Here is a 15,602-nt window from a genome sequence, read left to right on the forward strand (position 1 = left end):
AGAGCCGAGCAGTGGAAGGAGGAGGACCAGCGGACGAGGCGGAAATATGCAGGAGCCAGGAGAATGTTTTCTACACCATTTACAAACCCGGTCGGCCGGCAGAAGGAGGAGACTCCCCGGGTCCCTACGCCGCGGTCCGGGGAACGGGCCGTGGCTCAAGGCAAGTGCCGCTGCAAGGGGAGTTTTGGTGGGGCGTGTGGGGAGGCGGGAGGTAGGGCACTTAAGGGGTGTGTCATTTGGTTAAGTTATTCCTCACCAACCCCCCCTTCTCACACTGATCGGTGACGGTAGCACTTAACCCCGTAACAAAGCACAAACTGATCCCGACCCTTGTACCTTCTTATTTCCCTTCTGAGGCCCAAAGACCCGGGAGCCATAAACCGAGACCGAGCAGGACCACCGCCCACGTGACCAGTACAGCACGATGCGGAGGACGAGGAATTAGCCTACGCAACCCCATAGACCCTGTTATGACTTTTGTGTTGCTGACAAGGCACAATAAAAACGCTGACCGAGACTGTAGCCCGTGGTTTTGTGTTCTGCACACCTTTGTGACCTCAGACCCCCACAGGGATCTTAAACTCAGTGTTGCTGATTCCATGCCTATAGGCCATACAGTTGGAACATTTCCTAAAGCCTTTGCTGGCTTGTAACCACGTCTTGTTAGAGCCAATTTCTGGGCAAAATTTGACTAATGCACCGCACATCGAGCGTGCTTTCCTGAAAGTGATTTTAGACCTAGCTGCCATCAGGTCCCCAATGACAGGGTCATTACGCACCAAGCTCCAGTTTTTGTTTAGAATCTTGCGGAGCGCTTGGTGCTGTAGATTTTATGTCAATACTAGTCAAGCTGGCTGAGTGGTTGTGTCTGTGGCCAATACTGGTGTTTTGTATAGCAGGACATCTTTTCTTGGAATTTGATTAGCCTTTGTGATTGCCCTATCAATGACTGAAGTAGTATAGCCTCGAGCTGGAAAACGTGCTTTACTGGCTTCCTGTGCTAGATGACAGTCAGGTTCTGTGCTGCAGATGCGTCTGATATGCAACATCTCCCCATAGGGCAGAGTTATTCAAACTGTGGGGCGCGCCCCCCTGGGGGGGGCGTGACGCCATCTCAGGGGGGGCGCCACTCCACCATAACATTTCACCTTTCTTTGTTTCTCAAAGGCAGAGTGGAGCTGCGGGGGCCCTAAGAAGGGGTAAAGACCATCAAAGCCTCATTAGCAAACAAAAGATCTTTAAAAGACCTGTGAAGAGACGGCAAAACAGCAGGTGAAAAGGAGGGCAGACTATTCAGATGTAATGTTGAAATATCCCGCCTTCATTTGGTGACGTAAACATCCAATTAGCAGGGAGTCTTGAAGACCTCTCCGGTTTTCATATAGGCGCAATGAAATACATTTGTTGTCAAGAAACTTTGGTGCGTGAGGGGGAGCTGAGACTAGCGAAACCGGAGATGGAGCGTGAAAACGAAGAGGGGCCCAAGTTCAAAAAGGAGACCGTGAATAAGATACTACAGCTCAATTTCAAAGATGATAAAATTCCAGTCAGTAATGATGCACTGCTTCTGATGTCTGAGATGCTGAAAGTTTTCGTCCGAGAGGCAGCCGCTCGGGCAGCAAGACAGGCTGAAGCAGAGGAGGTGCCAATTGTTGACATTGAACATCTGGAGAAGGTGTTACCACAGCTGCTTCTGGATTTTTAAGGATACAGCACTTCTTTATTCTATGGCAGTGCTTCACTTTCACCTTGTTCTCCAGTGTTCAGCCTTCGCAGTGTTTCAAAGTGCCTGTTGTGTCCAGAAAGGCTGCCGCTACAGGAAGAGTGAGCCAGAATGAAACCTTCCCTCCCCGCCCTATCCCTTTCACGTTGGCAAGAGACTCATGTGGGTGTTGTTTCATACATGCCAACATTTCAGAAGAGCAAAGAGGGAGATTTAAAAAAAAATCGGGAGAATGGGGTCTTGAATCGGGTTACTGGCATGTATGGGCTTTGGAAGTGCGTTTCTTCAGGATTTGATATTTGAAACACAAATGCACGTTTTTTTCATACCTTTCAGAAGCATGGAGCGCAATGGCAGGCAGAGAGAGGGTGATGCAAGTGTTGTGCACTGGCCTGGCAGGTTGCTGGCAGTGCATGCTCCCGCTCCCCCACCCCGTGTGACAGCCTGGGCTAAAACGGATTCCTGTGCACACACACACAGCCCGCCTCCCCGCCTCAATACTTCAGTCAATCAATCAATCAATCACGGCGTTTGTATAGCGCGCTACTCACCCGGAAGGGTCTCAAGGCGCTTGGGGGAGGGGGTCCGCTACTGCTCGAACAGCCAGGTCTTGAGTTGTCTCCTGAAGGCGAGGTGGTCCTGGGTCAGCCGGAGGTGGATGGGGAGGGAGTTCCATGTCTTGGCCGCCAGGTAGGAGAAGGATCTGCCTCCGGCGGTGGCTCTTCGGATGCGTGGTACGGTTGCGAGGGCGAGGCTGGTAGACCGTAGCTGGCGGGTGGGTGTGTAGAAGGTCAGGCGGTCGTTGAGGTACTTGGGGCCCAGGTCATGGAGAGACTTGTGTGCATGGGTGAGGAGCCTGAACGTGATCCTCTTGTCAACAGGGAGCCAGTGCAGGTCCCTCAGGTGGCCGGAGATGTGGCTGCACCGGGGGATGTCCAGAATGAGTCGGGCGGAGGCGTTCTGGATCCGTTGGAGTCTTTTCTGTAGCTTGGCTGTGGTTCCGGCGTAGAGGGTGTTTCCGTAGTCCAGTCGGCTGGTGACGAGGGCCTGGGTGACCGTCTTCCTGGTTTCGGTCGGGATCCATCGGAAGATCTTGCGAAGCATGCAGAGGGTGTGAAAGCATGATGAGGTAACGGCGTTGACTTGTCTGGTCATCGAGAGGGAGGAGTCCAGGATGAAGCCCAGGTTGCGTGCGTGGTCTGTTGGCTTGGGGGCGGTGCCCAGGGCTGGGGGCCACCAGGAGTCGTTCCAGGCGGAGGGTGATGGTCCCAGGACGAGGACTTCCGTCTTGTCTGAGTTCAGTTTCAGGCGACTGTTCTTCATCCACTCGGCGACGTCTTTCATCCCTTCGTGTAGGCTGGTTCTGGCGGTGTCGGGGTCTCTGGTGAGGGAGAGGATCAGCTGGGTGTCGTCGGCGTAGGAGATGATGTTGAGGTTGTGTTGGCGTGCGATGGCGGCTAGAGGTCTCATGTAGATGTTGAAGAGGGTGGGGCTGAGTGATGATCCTTGCGGGACTCCACAGATGACTTCGGTGGCCTCGGATTGAAACGGGGAGAGGCGGACTCTATGTATTCTTCCGGCGAGGAATGAGATGATCCACTTCAATGCCTTCTCTTGGATGCTGGTGTTGTCGAGGCGTTGGACTAGGGTGCAGTGGCAGACAGTGTTGAATGCTGCGGAGAGGTCCAGGAGGATGAGTGCCGCTGTTTCCCCGTTGTCGAGCAGGGCTCGGATGTCGTTGGTGGCTGCGATGAGGGCGGTCTTGGTGCTGTGGTTGGCTCTGAAATCGGACTGCGAGGGGTCGAGGGATCCGTTCGTCTCGAGGAAGGCAGCACAAGCTGTTTGTTGACGATCTTCTCGATGACTTTGGCGGGAAAAGGGAGGAGCGAGATGGGTCGGAAGTTTTTGAGGTCGGTGGGGTCCGCTGTTGGTTTCTTCAGTAGGGCGCTGAGCTCGGCATGCTTCCAGCTCTCCGGGAAGGTGGCGGTGTTGAAGGAGGTGTTGATGATGTCCCGGAGTTGGGGTGCGATGGTGGAGTCGGCCTTGTTGAAGACGTGGTGGGGCAGGGGTCGGTTGGAGAGCCGGAGTGGATGGTGTTCATCGTGCGGGCTGTGTCTTCAGTGATCACCGTGGTCCAGGTGCGGAGGGTGGCGGTGGGGTTCGTTGGTTCGGTGGTTGGGTGCGTGGATGGTGCGCCGAAGCTGTTGTGGATGTCGGCAATCTTGCGGTGGAAGAACAAGGCGAGGGAGTCGCAGAGATCTTGTGAAGGGGTGATGTCGTTGTTGCCGGTGCTGGGGTTGGAGAACTCCTTGACGATGCTGAAGAGTTCCTTGCTATCCAGGTCATTAAAATACCATTCCCTTGTTAATGACGCTTTGTTGGTTTTTCACCTCTTCTAGAGCCCCTGCATGGCTACACTGACTTTTGCTGGAAGAATTGGCACTTTACACAATACCAAGCCCGGTCAGCTGAAACCCTGAGGAATCAGGTTTTTGCTTGCAGGAATCGGGAGGCGGGAGACTAGCCTTGAAATCCGTAGTCTCACGCCTGAATCGGGAGGGTTGGCATGTCTGGTTGTTTTGCTGCCTGATCCATACTACACTGCAAGTTCCAGCTCAGCACCTCTCGGACACACTTAAACCAGCTGAATACTCATCTTTTATCCACACTGCCCTGCATTGGGGCCACCAGCGGACCCTTCTATTCCCTCTGCCCACTCAGCGCAGAGCGTCCCTTACTCGCTTGCTGTGCCGCTTGCTATGCCACTTGCTGCTTCACTCCAAACTGCCCTCTTTTAAGTTAGCTCACCATCCATTCCCAATTTGGGTCAGTCCAGACCTCCCCTCCCCTCTTCTGGTTGCATACTGTCCTGCTTTTTTCCGCACAAAGCCACAGACTTCCTCTTTGTCCTTTTAAGCTTGCAGCCATGCTTGCTCTTCAGCACAGTATTTCTTAATAAACGTCTTATTGCTCTTCAGCACAGTATTTCTTAATAAACAGGTGCAACTGTGTGTGCGCCTGCGAAGCTGTCTCATCCCGGTCTGCCACCCACAGATGCAGGAGGGGGAAGGGGGAAGAGGGGAAGCCCTTTAAGTCCAATGGGCATTGCGCGCCTGTTCTTCACCCATTTCAAATGGGGCTTTTGGAATAGAGAACAGCAGCCAATTAGCACATAGGAATGTCACCACTGACGTGCCACCAATGAAGTGGACAGCACCATAGATGGCAGGAAGTGCCGCAAAATTTGCGTGCACAAAGCTCCTGCATGCTACTACCTTTTGGTAGTGTGGCACTTCTTCACTCCTGCTGTTTGCCCTGCGTGCTGCCTCGCTGTGAAGGATTATGCCTCTGAGCATTTTAAAATCACCAACAGGTAAGTCAGATCTGAAGAGAAAGCGAACAGACAGTCCTTCATAGGGCATTTGCTTGCCTGAAAGTAGTATGCTCACCTTCGGTTTCACAGCATAGTGAACATCACATACTCCCTGTATCCTATTTTTGACTGTCTCACTTAATGTCTGCCTCTTTCTTTAGTTCCATTGTTTATTTATTTGGGAGTTTTATAACCCCCTGCCAGTAAACGTTTGGTTACTTCAGTGGGCAGTTTTGATTTAAGCCTGGCACCCTCAGGCATAAAACACCCTAATTAAAGCCCCCTACAACATCCATTGCACGATAGACAGAGGCTTTGCATCTTCAGGTTTAGCACCCTACTCTAACCTCAGCATCCTAGTCCCTCACCTAGATATGGTGGAGGGTTGTCCTTTTCAGAGGGGCACCTCCAAATACAGCCCCTTTCTCCAATCTTCACACTCCTGCGACAGACTTGGCATCTTGCTCCAGAGAACCCATAAATACAGCAACATACTAAAATGTACCCCTCAGGGCACCCTTCTACATGTGGTATACACCTGACATTTTTAGGCACAGCAGCTGGGATATTAAACTCCTAGGTCACACATTTCAGACACTGGGTATCCTTTGGCCTATTGTTATATTTTCAAACTTGCACCCTTCAGAAGCAAATCACTAGCATTATGATAAAAACGCAGGGTCTAGAGCACTACAGAAGTAGGAAGTTCCTTTTCATCGGCTGTGAAGGAGAAAGCCTTCAGCCTCAAAGTCTATCCCAGGGATGAACTTGTACCAATCACTACCCCAGAGGAGTGACCTGCTTCACCTGATCCCAGAAATCCTGGCCACTACCATTGTCCCAAAGAAGACACCTGCCTCACTCCCAGGTCCAGGGAACAGGGACATCATAAGGATTTGGGGGGGGGGGGGCATATTCAGAACAGCTTTGAATTTATGATCCAGTTTCAGCTCTTTCATGCCCTCTTCGGTATGGTCACTGACCTTGCACTGGCACACTGGTCCAATTTCTAAATGTGTTGACATTTCATATTCAGGGATATTGACATGTGTATTCAATATTGTAACACAGCGGCAGCTCACTAATATTACTGCAAATAATCTCTGTGACACCCTCCCATTTCTTGTGCGTGCAGTGCTGTTTTGTTCTAAAATAAACTTTTTATGGGTGTTGCATGAAACTTAAACACATTTGTCTGCAAAATGTCTTTAGTAGACTCTCACACATCACCACAGTAAAAATAAATTAAAGGATAATGCTATTTAAAACAATCTGTTTAAGAATGAATCAAGATAGTCAGGGTAAGACTCTCTCCAGAGCTGGCTCTATCAGGGGTCCCCCTTAAAGGCTGGGGCCCTGGGCCAGAGTCCACGTTGCCTATATCTTAAAACGTCTCTGCTAGGGAAGACACCTGCTACAACCTGTGTATCAAATAAACTGCTTACCTCAATGCCTGGCAGAGGGAGTCAACTGCTTTTTTTCATGGAGAGAGAAGCTGTGATAGGATGGGCAGTGCAGGGATTGGAAGTTTTTTCTGGGAGGTGAGAATGGGACAGTGCTGCTTAGGATGGCCATAGTTGAAATAGTTTTTTTTAATGCCATTGGACAGTGCTTCTCAGTGGAGAGCATGGTCTTTGAATGGTACTCATTTTATTGCCCACAGAAGTTTCTTTGAGGAGGCTTTGCAAGAATTAAGTGGAGAACCAGTAACAATTTGCACACATTTTATCTTGAAAAATGTAGTTTTGGACTGTGTAGTAAGCCTCGGTCATTTCACCGCACCAACTCGCAAACCTGCAGTTTTCTAAACACTCACTGTGTTTAACATTATTAGCCAGATATGGACTGGGAATTGCGGAGGACGGTCGATTATGTAGAATACTAAGTTCCAGAATTTTTTGTCAAGTGGTGGGGGGGCCCGACATCTAAATAAATTCAGCTGGGGGGGGCTCAACCTAAAAAAGTTTGAAGACCTCTGCCATAGGGGATGCTGCGTATCAGGTGCTTGGGATGATGAATCTTAGCATGCAGCACTGTGTTGCCTGTGGTGAATTTCCTGTAAAGCTGTGTCTCCAGTTTCAAAAGGGGGTGGGGTCGCACACCACTCACTCACCAGCGGGATCGCCCCTAAGGACTATGGTCAGTGTAGTTTAGTATTCCGCGATGTATCCTTCTTCGCCATCCCTGGACACGTGTTTCGGGGTATTACCCCATATCAGCAGGGAATATGCCATCTTCTTATCTTCTGGGGTTGCCGGTGGCTGCCAAATATTGCCAGGTCTAGTACCACATAGGCACGCAGGTGCGGGGTCCCAGGCTCGTCAGCCCAACAGCTCGAGGGAGCTTTAAACATTTCAAAAGGGGGTGGGGTCGCACACCACTCACTCACCAGCGGGATCGCCCCTAAGGACTATGGTCAGTGTAGTTTAGTATTCCGCGATGTATCCTTCTTCGCCATCCCTGGACACATGTTTCGGGGTATTTACCCCTCATCAGCAGGGAATAGGCCATCTTCTTATCTTCTGGGGTTGCCGGTGGCTGCCAAATATTGCCAGGTCTAGTACCACACAGGCGCGCAGGTGCGGGGTCCCAGGCTCGTCAGCCCAACAGCTCGAGGGAGCTTTAAACATTTCAAAAGGGGGTGGGGTCGCACACCACTCACTCACCAGCGGGATCGCCCCTAAGGACTATGGTCAGTGTAGTTTAGTATTCCGCGATGTATCCTTCTTCGCCATCCCTGGACACGTGTTTCGGGGTATTTACCCCTCATCAGCAGGGAATAGTCCATCTTCTTATCTTCTGGGGTTGCCGGTGGCTGCCAAATATTGCCAGGTCTAGTACCACACAGGCGCGCAGGTGCGGGGTCCCAGGCTCGTCAGCCCAACAGCTCGAGGGAGCTTTAAACATTTCAAAAGAGGGTGGGGTCGCACACCACTCACTCACCAGCGGGATCGCCCCTAAGGACTATGGTCAGTGTAGTTTAGTATTCCGCGATGTATCCTTCTTCGCCATCCCTGGACACGTGTTTCGGGGTATTTACCCCTCATCAGCAGGGAATAGGCCATCTTCTTATCTTCTGGGGTTGCCGGTGGCTGCCAAATATTGCCAGGTCTAGTACCACACAGGCGCGCAGGTGCGGGGTCCCAGGCTCGTCAGCCCAACAGCTCGAGGGAGCTTTAAACATTTCAAAAGGGGGTGGGGTCGCACACCACTCACTCACCAGCGGGATCGCCCCTAAGGACTATGGTCAGTGTAGTTTAGTATTCCGCGATGTATCCTTCTTCGCCATCCCTGGACACGTGTTTCGGGGTATTTACCCCTCATCAGCAGGGAATAGGCCATCTTCTTATCTTCTGGGGTTGCCGGTGGCTGCCAAATATTGCCAGGTCTAGTACCACACAGGCGCGCAGGTGCGGGGTCCGAGGCTCGTCAGCCCAACAGCTCGAGGGAGCTTTAAACATTTCAAAAGGGGGTGGGGTCGCACACCACTCACTCACCAGCGGGATCGCCCCTAAGCACTATGGTCAGTGTAGTTTAGTATTCCGCGATGTATCCTTCTTCGCCATCCCTGGACACGTGTTTCGGGGTATTTACCCCTCATCAGCAGGGAATAGGCCATCTTCTTATCTTCTGGGGTTGCCGGTGGCTGCCAAATATTGCCAGGTCTAGTACCACACAGGCGCGCAGGTGCGGGGTCCCAGGCTCGTAAGCCCAACAGCTCGAGGGAGCTTTAAACATTTCAAAAGGGGGTGGGGTCGCACACCACTCACTCACCAGCGGGATCGCCCCTAAGGACTATGGTCAGTGTAGTTTAGTATTCCGCGATGTATCCTTCTTCGCCATCCCTGGACACGTGTTTCGGGGTATTTACCCCTCATCAGCAGGGAATAGGCCATCTTCTTATCTTCTGGGGTTGCCGGTGGCTGCCAAATATTGCCAGGTCTAGTACCACACAGGCGCGCAGGTGCGGGGTCCCAGGCTCGTCAGCCCAACAGCTCGAGGGAGCTTTGAACATTTCAAAAGGGGGTGGGGTCGCACACCACTCACTCACCAGCGGGATCGCCCCTAAGGACTATGGTCAGTGTAGTTTAGTATTCCGCGATGTATCCTTCTTCGCCATCCCTGGACACGTGTTTCGGGGTATTTACCCCTCATCAGCAGGGAATAGGCCATCTTCTTATCTTCTGGGGTTGCCGGTGGCTGCCAAATATTGCCAGGTCTAGTACCACACAGGCGCGCAGGTGCGGGGTCCCAGGCTCGTCAGCCCAACAGCTCGAGGGAGCTTTAAACATTTCAAAAGGGGGTGGGGTCGCACACCACTCACTCACCAGCGGGATCGCCCCTAAGGACTATGGTCAGTGTAGTTTAGTATTCCGCGATGTATCCTTCTTCGCCATCCCTGGACACGTGTTTCGGGGTATTTACCCCTCATCAGCAGGGAATAGGCCATCTTCTTATCTTCTGGGGTTGCCGGTGGCTGCCAAATATTTCCAGGTCTAGTACCACACAGGCGCGCAGGTGCGGGGTCCCAGGCTCGTCAGCCCAACAGCTCGAGGGAGCTTTAAACATTTCAAAAGGGGGTGGGGTCGCACACCACTCACTCACCAGCGGGATCGCCCCTAAGGACTATGGTCAGTGTAGTTTAGTATTCCGCGATGTATCCTTCTTCGCCATCCCTGGACACGTGTTTCTGGGTATTTACCCCTCATCAGCAGGGAATAGGCCATCTTCTTATCTTCTGGGGTTGCCGGTGGCTGCCAAATATTGCCAGGTCTAGTACCACACAGGCGCGCAGGTGCGGGGTCCCAGGCTCGTCAGCCCAACAGCTCGAGGGAGCTTTAAACATTTCAAAAGGGGGTGGGGTCGCACACCACTCACTCACCAGAGGGATCGCCCCTAAGGACTATGGTCAGTGTAGTTTAGTATTCTGCGATGTATCCTTCTTCGCCATCCCTGGACACGTGTTTCGGGGTATTTACCCCTCATCAGCAGGGAATAGGCCATCTTCTTATCTTCTGGGGTTGCCGGTGGCTGCCAAATATTGCCAGGTCTAGTACCACACAGGCGCGCAGGTGCGGGGTCCCAGGCCCGTCAGCCCAACAGCTCGAGGGAGCTTTAAACATTTCAAAAGGGGGTGGGGTCGCACACCACTCACTCACCAGCGGGATCGCCCCTAAGGACTATGGTCAGTGTAGTTTAGTATTCCGCGATGTATCCTTCTTCGCCATCCCTGGACACGTGTTTCGGGGTATTTACCCCTCATCAGCAGGGAATAGGCCATCTTCTTATCTTCTGGGGTTGCCGGTGGCTGCCAAATATTGCCAGGTCTAGTACCACACAGGCGCGCAGGTGCGGGGTCCCAGGCTCGTCAGCCCAACAGCTCGAGGGAGCTTTAAACATTTCAAAAGGGGGTGGGGTCGCACACCACTCGCTCACCAGCGGGATCGCGCCTAAGGACTATGGTCAGTGTAGTTTAGTATTCCGCGATGTATCCTTCTTCGCCATCCCTGGACACGTGTTTCGGGGTATTTACCCCTCATCAGCAGGGAATAGGCCATCTTCTTATCTTCTGGGGTTGCCGGTGGCTGCCAAATATTGCCAGGTCTAGTACCACACAGGCACGCAGGTGCGGGGTCCCAGGCTCGTTAGCCCAACAGCTCGAGGGAGCTTTGAACATTTCAAAAGGGGGTGGGGTCGCACACCACTCACTCACCAGCGGGATCGCCCCTAAGGACTATGGTCAGTGTAGTTTAGTATTCCGCGATGTATCCTTCTTCGCCATCCCTGGACACGTGTTTCGGGGTATTTACCCCTCATCAGCAGGGAATAGGCCATCGCGGAATACCAAACTAAACTACACTGACCATAGTACTTAGGGGCGATCCCGCTGGTGAGGGAGTGGTGTGCGACCCCACCCCCTTTTGAAATGTTTAAAGCTCCCTCGAGCTGTTGGGCTGACGAGCCTGGGACCCCGCACCTGCGCGCCTGTGTGGTACTAGACCTGGCAATATTTGGCAGCCACAGGCAACCCCAGAAGATAAGAAGATGGCCTATTCCCTGCTGATGAGGGGTAAATACCCCGAAACACGTGTCCAGGGATGGCGAAGAAGGATACATCGCGGAATACTAAACTACACTGACCATAGTCCTTAGGGGCGATCCCGCTGGTGAGTGAGTGGTGTGCGACCCCACCCCCTTTTGAAATGTTTAAAGCTCCCTCGAGCTGTTGGGCTGACGAGCCTGGGACCCCGCACCTGCGCGCCTGTGTGGTACTAGACCTGGCAATATTTGGCAGCCACCGGCAACCCCAGAAGATAAGAAGATGGCCTATTCCCTGCTGATGAGGGGTAAATACCCCGAAACACGTGTCCAGGGATGGCGAAGAAGGATACATCGCGGAATACTAAACTACACTGACCATAGTCCTTAGGGGCGATCCCGCTGGTGAGTGAGTGGTGTGCGACCCCACCCCCTTTTGAAATGTTTAAAGCTCCCTCGAGCTGTTGGGCTGACGAGCCTGGGACCCCGCACCTGCGCGCCTGTGTGGTACTAGACCTGGCAATATTTGGCAGCCACCGGCAACCCCAGAAGATAAGACGATGGCCTATTCCCTGCTGATGAGGGATAAATACCCCGAAACACGTGTCCAGGGATGGCGAAGAAGGATACATCGCGGAATACTAAACTACACTGACCATAGTCCTTAGGGGCGATCCCGCTGGTGAGTGAGTGGTGTGCGACCCCACCCCCTTTTGAAATGTTTAAAGCTCCCTCGAGCTGTTGGGCTGACGAGCCTGGGACCCCGCACCTGCGCGCCTGTGTGGTACTAGACCTGGCAATATTTGGCAGCTACCGGCAACCCCAGAAGATAAGAAGATGGCCTATTCCCTGCTGATGAGGGGTAAATACTCCAAAACACGTGTCCAGGGATGGCGAAGAAGGATACATCGCGGAATACTAAACTACACTGACCATAGTCCTTAGGGGCGATCCCGCTGGTGAGTGAGTGGTGTGCGACCCCACCCCCTTTTGAAATGTTTAAAGCTCCCTCGAGCTGTTGGGCTGACGATCCTGGGACCCCGCACCTGCGCGCCTGTGTGGTACTAGACCTGGCAATATTTGGCAGCCACCGGCAACCCCAGAAGATAAGAAGATGGCCTATTCCCTGCTGATGAGGGGTAAATACCCCGAAACACGCGTCCAGGGATGGCGAAGAAGGATACATCGCGGAATACTAAACTACACTGACCATAGTCCTTAGGGGCGATCCCGCTGGTGAGTGAGTGGTGTGCGACCCCACCCCCTTTTGAAATGTTTAAAGCTCCCTCGAGCTGTTGGGCTGACGAGCCTGGGACCCCGCACCTGCGCGCCTGTGTGGTACTAGACCTGGCAATATTTGGCAGCCACCGGCAACCCCAGAAGATAAGAAGATGGCCTATTCCCTGCTGATGAGGGGTAAATACCCCGAAACACGTGTCCAGGGAAGGCGAAGAAGGATACATCGCGGAATACTAAACTACACTGACCATAGTCCTTAGGGGCGATCCCGCTGGTGAGTGAGTGGTGTGCGACCACACCCCCTTTTGAACTGTGTCTCCAGTTTGTTGTTACTGACAGCAACCTCAACATCCAAAAAGAAAACAAGGTCCTGACTTATATTGGATGTAAATCTCAGGTTCAGTGTGTTAGTGTTGATTGATTCAATGAAATCCAAAGTCTGCTGTCTGGTACCTTGCCAAATCAAAAATATATCATCGATATAGCGGTACCATTGCACCACATGTTCTACAAAGATGTTGTGATGTACACCATGGACGACCTGCTCCTCCTTGCAAACCATATGCAAACAGGCATAGCTGGGAGAGAAGCAGGCCCCCATGGCTACACACCTGACCTGCTGAAAATAGTGATTACAGAACATGAAGAAATTATTGTGCAAACAGTAGGAATTCATCGCAAGCAACATTTTGTTGTGGTCAAACATATAGATATGTCTCCTCCCAAAATAATGTTGTACTTCCTTCAAACAGTCAAGATGGTGAATGCTGGTATATAAGGATGAAACATCCAATGTTATCAGCCAATATTCAGAGTCCCATGTCAGGCCCTCTAGTTTCCTTAAAATTCACCTGTGTCCTGTACATAGGATGGCAAGGCCTTGATATGTTCCTGTAGAAAAGTGTCAATATACACAGTGGTGTTTTCCAAGAGTCCATTGCGCGCAGAGATGATAGGTCTGCCCGGTGTTTTTCAGGGTTCTTATGGACTTTGGGGATTATGTAGAAAACGGGAGTTACTGGATGCTCATTCTTGAGAAACTTCAGTTTGTCTTGACCCAACACCAGGAGTACTTATTTGGGCCAGCAGCAGAGCCATCTGCGCTTGAGACCGCTTCCTGCTGCTCCTGGGAGGCCCCTCCAGCTCCCTCACCCGCCGCACTGCCATCTGACCTAGTCTTCTTGTTGTCCCTGGATGCTGATCATGTAAGACATAATTAAAGAGACAAAAATTATTTGTGTTAAATTAATAAATATAATTGCTCTAAAAATATTTTTAGAGAAAACAGCAATTGCAATAACATTGACCGAAAGATTGACTTATTCGACTAGTAGTAGTTGACTAGTATGTATCGCAGCCGAGCACCATCCGATCATTATTATTATTCCACAGTTCAATTCCGATTCCTGAATCCTAAACATACCTAGCCCGCCTATTCCAGACTTTTTCGAATGAATTGCAAATAAATGATATTTGCTTCCACTAAGTTCCGATCTCATTCCCAATCATCTCTCTCCAACTCAAACCCCCTTTGACAGGCCATTTACAATTTTCTGAAGCACACACAATTACTTAAGATGTCATAGTACAATAATATAAAGAAACAAAATATTTTTTTTCGTGGTCTTGGGCTTATCCAGTTCTTTTATTTTTCAAAGTCTTCCACTCCCTTTTACCAATGCATTTCGTCGTATACGGGTGTAACCCCACAACTTGCTCAGGACTTAATAGTACATGCCAAAGACTTCTCTCTCAATATCACCCGTATTCAGTGTAAAAGCTCCACGCATATAATAATTTCAAGCCAATAAGTGTAATGAATCCGCTAGCACGACCCCGTGGGTCCTGCGGGCTATCGCATAAACCAAATCCAATTGAAGTATGAAGAAGTGCGCATCTGAAAAGGGAATCAATCCTTCCGAGTTATCCCGACAGGCCCCTGTAGTACGGGGAATCCTGTGTGTATTAAATCCTCGCACCACAGTAATTGCGTGTGCTTCAGAATATTGTAAATTGTATGTTTAATCCTTTGATTGAGATATTGGGAGGAACTGAGTGAATGTTCTCCTTTTCTGAATGCAAAACAGGATATTTGCAACTTTCTCTATATTTTGTGTGAATTTGTATGAGCGCCTTAGGTCTCTGCCTCACCGATCTTTGGTTAACCCCTTTAATAGGCCAATTACTAAGTCTGCATTTTTATTCTTCTTAATGCATAGATGGACACATTCAATTTGCATACACCATTGGTTGGTTGCAATTTTCTTCACTCACTATACTTACTTAAATTCTCTTACCTCTCTTACATTACCAGCCAAAGAGAGCGCAAAGTTGCAAACAAGTACGATTAGTTATTAGCGTTGAGCACAAGCACATGTCTGGAAGTAACAATCACATAATAATAAGATTTTTAAACATAAGTTACCTTTATGTAAGCAGCAGCATGTTGGCTATTTAAAATATATATATATATGCAATAACACAGAACAGAAGAACCCAATACTAATATAATTAGCTACTCACCAAGCCCCGGAACCTCAACACCTAGCAGGTCCTGCTCCCGGTCCAGGATGTTGGACCACTGCTGCGTCAATTGGTTACGAGTGCGCCAGACCCCAGAGCAGCGAAACACTGCCCGGCACACCATCTCCCACCACCGGTGACGCTCCCGGAGCCCGTACCCGGACCCAGGCCTTCCGCCTTCTGCCAGGGTTAAGGGGAGGTGGCGCTGGACAGAAAAAAATCAGTGCAGCCACCTCTGCCTCAATGAATAAGGCCAGAGGCTGCACCCCTTGTGGGTGTTGCCTTCTGCAAGTAAGGCGGTTGTGGCTCTCACTCCTCTTCCCCTGACGCTTGGTTTTCTAAAGGCTCTTTGCCATGGTTCTGGGTAGGCGGGGGCAGAAAAGAAAAGGTAGGAAGTAGGAAAGTAAGTAAAAGAAATGCAAAAAGCAGGTAATACAAAAAGAGTGAAAAACGCACTAAAAAGCGCACAAAAAGTAGGAAAGAACTCACAATATACAACCAGGAATACAGAGGGATAGATAATAAATAAAAACGATCCAAAAAGTTTCTAGAAACAGAGGAATGAAAAGATATAGTGAGGATAGAAAAAGAGTCCTAGAACCATAGCAAAAAGTGAAAAAACAAGATGGCAGTGCACATTGGCGACCGCGTGGTGAAGTTTGCACGATATTTCACCCCGAGCACGCAAAAAGCATCCCCGAACAC

The 15,602-nt window shown here is 50.8% G+C and overlaps 1 pseudogene; it reads left to right on the plus strand.

Moving 5' to 3' along the window:
- Positions 1–1,456: 1,456 nt before the first annotated feature.
- LOC147729546 (centromere protein X pseudogene) lies at positions 1,457–1,705 on the plus strand (annotated as a pseudogene).
- Positions 1,706–15,602: the final 13,897 nt, after the last annotated feature.

This window comes from Lissotriton vulgaris, chromosome 2_1, assembly GCF_964263255.1.
Source record: "Lissotriton vulgaris chromosome 2_1, aLisVul1.2, whole genome shotgun sequence".
Taxonomy (NCBI): Eukaryota; Metazoa; Chordata; class Amphibia; order Caudata; family Salamandridae; genus Lissotriton; species Lissotriton vulgaris.